Here is a 6,949-nt window from a genome sequence, read left to right as displayed (position 1 = left end):
CCAGGCTGACATTAAAATCTATGCTCCCCATTGTGTTCCTTCTAGGAAGACAGTTAGGGATCATTCTGTTGGGTAAACCTTTAATCCATGATCCACATGTATCAACGTTTGACCAAAGCTCAAGAATGCCTTGCTTTCATAAACAATGCTTTTAAACACCAAAAATAAATAAACAAAAAAAAGCAAAGCAGTGGGTTGAATAAGTGAAAATCCTTAAAAGAAAGATAATCTAAATAAACACTGAAAATAATAACAGCCATCTCTCAGGCGCTAGAAAGTATTGCCATTGTTCCCAGGCAGCTCAGGGCAACAACAGTAAAACTTGAGATCCAGCAGTTCTTAGGGTTTTGTGATTAAAGAGGCCAGGAATGATGGTTATATCTCCCCTCATAATCCTTAAACCCTGGCATCAAGCTATGGAAATCCTGATCATGAAGACTAATATTTGTGTAGTGCTTACAGTTTAGTAAGGATTGATTAGTAAGTAGATCACTTGCAGGGTATCTGCTGTCACTTACAACCCTGGGAGGTGCATAGGGCCAGGGTCATTTTTATTCTCAGAACAGAAACCTAAGGCTCAGAGAAACAAGGTGACTTGCCAAAGCTCAAGGAGAGAATCACAATTTAAACTCCATCTTCTGATCCCTTTCCAAAGCTATTTCCACCCCCACCAGCATCTTCATCCACAGTCCAAATTAGGAAGAACTTATATTTGGGGCTCCTTGGAAGCAAGCTTCTAGAGTCCTGGGAACTGTATAGATTATGGCAACAAAGATAGAGGATGGGTTGAAAGAAGACAAAAGTAACACTGCTGATAAGTGCAAACCACCTAGTGTTAAAAAAAATAATAATGGCTTTATTGAGATATAATTCACATATGGTAAAATTCACCCTTTTAAATGGTACAATTTGGTGACTTTTCATATATTCATGAAGTTTTGCAACCATCACACTATCTAATTCCATAACATTTCTATCACCACAGAAAGAAATTGTAGTCATTGCAATAATTACCCACTGCAGCCTTAGCACCCACTACTCTACCCTGTTTCTATGGATTTGCTTATTCTAGACATTTCATATAAACACATTCAATAAGTGGCCTTTAGTGTCTGGCTTCTTTCACTTACATCATACTGTTTTCAAGGTTGATTAACACTGTAGTATGTATCAGTACTTCGTTTTCCTTATAGCCAAATAATATTCTATTGCATGGATATATCATATTTTATTTATCTATATATCAGTTAATGGAAAATCGGGCTCTTTCTACATTTTGGCTATTGTAAATAATGTTGCTATGAGCATGCAGGTATGTTTTTTGTATGAATGCATGCTTTCATTTCCCTTTGCTATATGCCCAGAAGTGGAATTGCTGGTTCATACAGTAATTCTGTGATTAGCTTTTTGAGGAACTGCCAGAAAGAAGAGTTCTTTATTCTATGTGTCCCTTTATTCCTTACTTATTCTATCTGTTCTATTTTCAAAGTGAGTGTACTATATAACATCTGCACCAGTAATATGTGGGTTCCCATTTCTTCACATCTTTCCAACACTAATTATAGCTATCCTATGGGTATGAAGCAGTATCCCATTGTGGTTTTGATTTACATTTCTCTGATGGTGAATGATATTGAGTATCTTTTCATGTGCTTATTGCCTTTTGCATATCTTCTTTGAAGAAATGTCTGTTTATATGCTTTGCTCATTTAATTAGATTGTCTTTTTATTGTTGAGTTGTAAGAGTTCTTTATATATTCTAGAACTAAGTCCCTTATCAAAGATATAATTTGCAAATTTAGTGAGTCAACTTTTCAGTTTTTTAAAAGTGTTTCTTTTAAGCACCAAAATTTTTAATTTTGATAAAGTCCAATTTATTTATTTTTCTTTTGTTGCTTGTACTTTTGATTTCATATCTAAAAACAAATCGCCTAATTTAAGATTACAAAGATTACAAATATGTTTCCTTCTAAGAGTTTTATACTTTTAGCTCTAACATTAGGTCTACAATCCATTTTTAATTAACTTTTATATGGTGTGAGGTAGGGACCCAACTTTATTCTTTTGTGTGTGAATATCCAGTTGTCCCAACATATTTGTTAAAAAGAATATTATTTCCCCCACCAAACTGGCTTTTCAGCAACGTCAAAAATCAATTGACCATAAATTTAAGGGACTTTGTTTTTGGACTGTCAATTCTATTCCATTAATCTATGTGTCTATCCTTATTTTAGTACCATACTGTCTTCACTACTATAGCTTTGTAGTAAGTTTTGAAATCAGGACATATGAGTCGTATAACTTTGTTCCTATTTCTCAAGATTGCACTGACTCTTCTGGGTCTCTTGAATTTCCATATGAAGTTGAGGAATTCGCTTGTCTATATATGTTAAAAAAAAAAAAAAAAAAAGGCAGCTGGACTTTGAGTGAGACTGCACTGAACCTGAAGATCAATTTTGGAAATATTGCCATCTTAATATTAGCCTTCCAATCCATGAACACAGTACATCTTTCCATTCATTTAAAACTTCTATTACTTTTTTCAATGATGTTTTGCATTTCTCAGTGTACAACTATTGCATTAATTTTATTAAATTTAGTCCTAAGTATTTTATTCTTTTTGATTCTTTTGTGCATGGAATTACTTTCTTAATTTCATTTTTGGATTGTTCTCTGCTAGTGTATAAAAATACAATTGATTTTCGTATATTGATCTTGTATCCTGAAACATTACTGAACTTATTTATTAGTTCTAATAATTGTTAGTGGGATTCCTTAGGATTTTTTTTATACAAGATCATGTCATCTACAAATAAAGATAGCTTTGCTCTTTCTTTTCTGTATGCTTTCTTTCTCTTTTGGGTACTCTTTGCATGTTATATTTTTTCCTACCTTTTTATTTTCAACCTATTTGTGTCTTTGAATCTAAAGTGTGTCTCCTCTAGACAGCATATAATTGAATTAAGGATTTTTAAAATCCATTTTGCCAACTTCTGCTTTTCTGTTGAAGTTTAGTTCATTTATATTTAAGTAATTACTGATAAGGCAGAATTTAATTTGTGCTTTTGTTGTTTATTTTTCTATATACCTTATGCATTTTTGTTCCTTTATTCCTTCATTACTGATTCTGTTTTCTTTTGTGTTAAATAGATATTTTCTAGCATAAAATATTTCTTTGCTGCTGCGATATATATATATAGAGAGAGAGAGAGCAAGGAGATATATATATTTAGAGAGAGAGAGTTATTTTCTTTGTGGTTGGCCTGGAAATAACAAGATCTTAACTTACAGTTTGGATTAACAGCCTGCATTTTTATAGCACATTCTCATTTACATTTTTCATTTAATTGCCAGGAAGGAGAAAGTAAGAAATCTGGACTAGAAACTCTATCTTGGCCTGAGGACCTGTTTGGAACAATGTTATATATACACAATGTTCTTCTGGGGGCAAACTGTAGCCACGTGAGACAGATTCCTTTTTGATTCCCAAGGTATAGGTTTTCAGGGTGATCAAAACACCGTTTTGTGAACTTTCTAGCTTCTAATGTGAATTCACATATGTCAGCAATTCTCAAAGTCTGGTCTGGAAATATCTGAGCATCACTGAGATGTTTTCAGGTGATCCTTAAGAATAAAACCATTTTTATAAGAATACCAAGTTGTTATTTGCCCTCTGTGACTTTTATTCTCTCATAAGAGTACAGCAGGATTTTCTGAGGTTACATGACATGTGATATCATAACAGAGTGAATGCAGATGCAGATAGGAGAAAGTGCTGTTTCTATTAAGCCAGGCATTCCAGAAATTTACAAACTATAAAACAATGCCACTCTTTTCTCAAAGTTGTTTTTGAAAATATAGTGATACTTTATGAAATATTTATGTTAACATAGAATGGTTTATTATTGCTAATTTTAAATGAGTTGAATTTTTAAAATTTCTTATTTTAATTTATAATATGGCAAATCTTGACAGATATATGCAAAACAAAGCTTATTTGTGTTATTGATAAGTTAAGAGTATAAAGTAGTCCTGAAGCCAAAAATTTTGTGAACTACTACCATATTATCTCATTCAATCCTTACAACAGCATTGTGTAAAAAGCAGGACAGATTTAGTCTTCTGATGCTATGGCTTTCTGAATGAGGAAACTGAGGCCGTGGGCCCCAGACTATATCTACGTGGACTGGGTTTGCTAGAATGGCAATCTTATTCTGAGGCCAGAGCCCAGCCAGTTAACTGCATTGAGACTTCCTGGAAGCTACGACCTCTTAGTGACCTTTGATCCTGTTTACCTCTCCCATGTTCTGGATACTCTCTGCCCTTTGGCCTCCAGGACACCATGACACCATGTTCCTATTTTTGCAAATGATTCCACTTCTTTTAACTGTACCTTAAATATTGCTATCACTCACGGTCTTCTTCCAAATATCCTTTGGTCTACTGCCTCGGTGAGCTCACTTATCATTGATGATTCCCAAATGTGCCTCTAAAGCTCAGTTCTCTGTCTCACTTGAATTTCAAAGCTAAATACTGGATGTGTCTACCTGGATATCCCTCAGATGTTTTAAACCCACATGCTCAAAACTCTCTAATCAGTAGGCATTCCACATACTGTACTAGGTACAGGTAATGTAAAAGTGAATAAAACATAGTCCCTGTTCTCACGGAAACAGCAGTCTGGTGGAGAACATTAGTTTGTCCAAAACCAACTTCTGTATTTTTGGTTCTAGATATTATTATCACCATCTGCCCAATTACACAGGACTTCTTCTTTCCCATCCTTCCATCCAGTGAGTTGCCAAGTCTTATGTATTCTATTTCTGTAACATCTCTCCAGCCTTCTCTTCTCTTCTCTCACTACTGCAACTCCCTCAGATCTAACTTTCTTAATCTCTCTGGTGAACTATTGCAGCAACCTCCTAACCATGCTCTCTGCCTTCTGTCTCATCCTCATCTAATTCATCCTTCACACTGCTACCTGAGTGATTATTTTATAACTGCAAATCTGCCCACCTTACTGTTATGCTTTAAACTCTTCAATGGCTCCCTTTTCCCTGGAGAATAAAATCCAAACTCACTAGCTTGCCTTTTAAGGTTCTCCAGGATCTGATCTCACCTTCATTTCCTATCAGTCCTCTGATTATTATCTCGACCTTTCAAAAGATATTTCTGATGTCAAGAGTGTCCTCCCCAATCACCTGATCATTCTTCACAGTATCTTCTTAAGTGTCTTCTCCTCTTAAATTTTCTAAGACCTTCCCAAGAGGTCTAGATTATTTCTCTTTTTGGCCTACCACTATACTTGCACGAGTCTCTTTTCATTATGGTACTTAGCACATTGTATTAAATTACAATCTTTTGTTTTTCCAAATATCTCCCCCTCTGGACAGAATACTTCGATGGCAGGAACTGTGTCTTATTCATGTTGGTATCAACTGCCCTAGCCCAGTACATGATGAAGAGTGAGCACTTGAAGATCTATAAAATATGGATCACATTCAACCTTCCTCCCATTTTCTGATTTTAGAATTCTCTTCCCATTTCCCATCTAAGCACCCAAGCTGAAAACATGGGTAATTCTATTAATAAAGTTTACACTCTTCCTCTTCCCCTATAGCCAATGAGTTACCAAACCAAACATTCTGCTTCTTTATTCTCTCTCCAATGTCAACTGCCCTCCATCACCACATTTAGGGAATACTGCAGCCATGTTTTCAACCTCAAAAATTGAGACATAAAATTTTTTTTTTTTTGTAGTTAGCTATTTAATGAGGTTCTTAAGACATTTAGAACACCAATTTGTGAGGATAAATTCCATTCGTCAGGGCAAACACAGATGGCAGGTAGCCCTGGAGCTGAGGAACAGCTTTGATTTTTGGTAGAATCTGTGAGTCCACAGCTTTCTGATCAATCTTGGGCTGCTCTGTAATCTCGTATTTCTCTTTTTCTGTGTCGAAGATCTCACCTTCCTGGTGTCTGGGCTTCCGCAGCTTCTTCTTCTTGAAGTAAGCATCAGTAAGATGTTTTGGGATTTTGACATTGCTGATATCAATTTTTGTTGAGGTGGCAATGACAAATTTCTGGTGTGTTCTTCATAGAGGAACTCGATTGAGGACCAGAGGTCCAGTCACAAGTAACAAGCCACTAGCCAGCTGCTTCAGGAAAACTACCCTCTTGCCGCTGTGGCATCCAGTGAGGATGATCAGAATGGTCCCGGGGGTAATGCTGGTTCGCAGTTTTCTCAGGTGCTGACTGAAGGGTTTTTTGCCGTGGCTCAACAGCTTTCGAGGCACATCTTCAGTAGGATAATATTTAGGCATTTTGCAAAGTTTAACCACCCGGGTACCTCCGTTCTTGTCACCACCAACTGGTTTTGTAAGAGTTGCAAGAACCTTCTCCTTCTTTCTTTTCAACCTTGGATTTAGCAACTGAGTACTTCCTCTTGTACATGGCCTTTCTGGAATACATGGCAAGTCGGGAATACCTGCCAATTCCTCTGACAAGGACAGGGTTGTGGCTGCAATGGGGCTTCCCCTTCTTGGGCTTCTTAGCCTTGAGGTTACCCTTTTTCACCTTGCCACCAGCATCAGCCTTCTTGGCTTCGGGTTTCTTCTCCTTAGTATCTGGCTTCTCAACTTTTTCACCCGCCATCTTGCAAGATGGGAAAGAGGGCAAGACATAAAACTTTTGTGTCACTTCCACATATGAGATATTCTGAGAAGCAGACAAAAGTTCAAAAACATTGGGATTCTTGAAATATTTCAACAATTTCCAGGGACAGTACTAGAGAATATTAGAAATCATAATGCCACTAAGAATTCAGGTTGGGTGGTCATTTCGCCTTGGTTTTATGGCTCTTGGGCTTCTATTTTAAGTTTCAGAACTTAAGTTATTAATCATTTAGGTTACAAAAGACAAATGCATGGACATAAATAACTAAAAATAC

The 6,949-nt window shown here is 36.2% G+C and overlaps 1 pseudogene; it reads right to left on the bottom strand.

Annotated features, from left to right (window-relative positions):
• Positions 1 to 5,774: 5,774 nt before the first annotated feature.
• Positions 5,775 to 6,654, bottom strand: LOC103224142 (large ribosomal subunit protein eL6 pseudogene; annotated as a pseudogene).
• Positions 6,655 to 6,949: the final 295 nt, after the last annotated feature.

This window comes from Chlorocebus sabaeus, chromosome 20 (assembly GCF_047675955.1).
Source record: "Chlorocebus sabaeus isolate Y175 chromosome 20, mChlSab1.0.hap1, whole genome shotgun sequence".
NCBI classification, from domain to species: Eukaryota; Metazoa; Chordata; class Mammalia; order Primates; family Cercopithecidae; genus Chlorocebus; species Chlorocebus sabaeus.
Note: the sequence above shows the minus strand (reverse complement) of the source record. Positions and strands in the feature narration are given on the sequence as shown.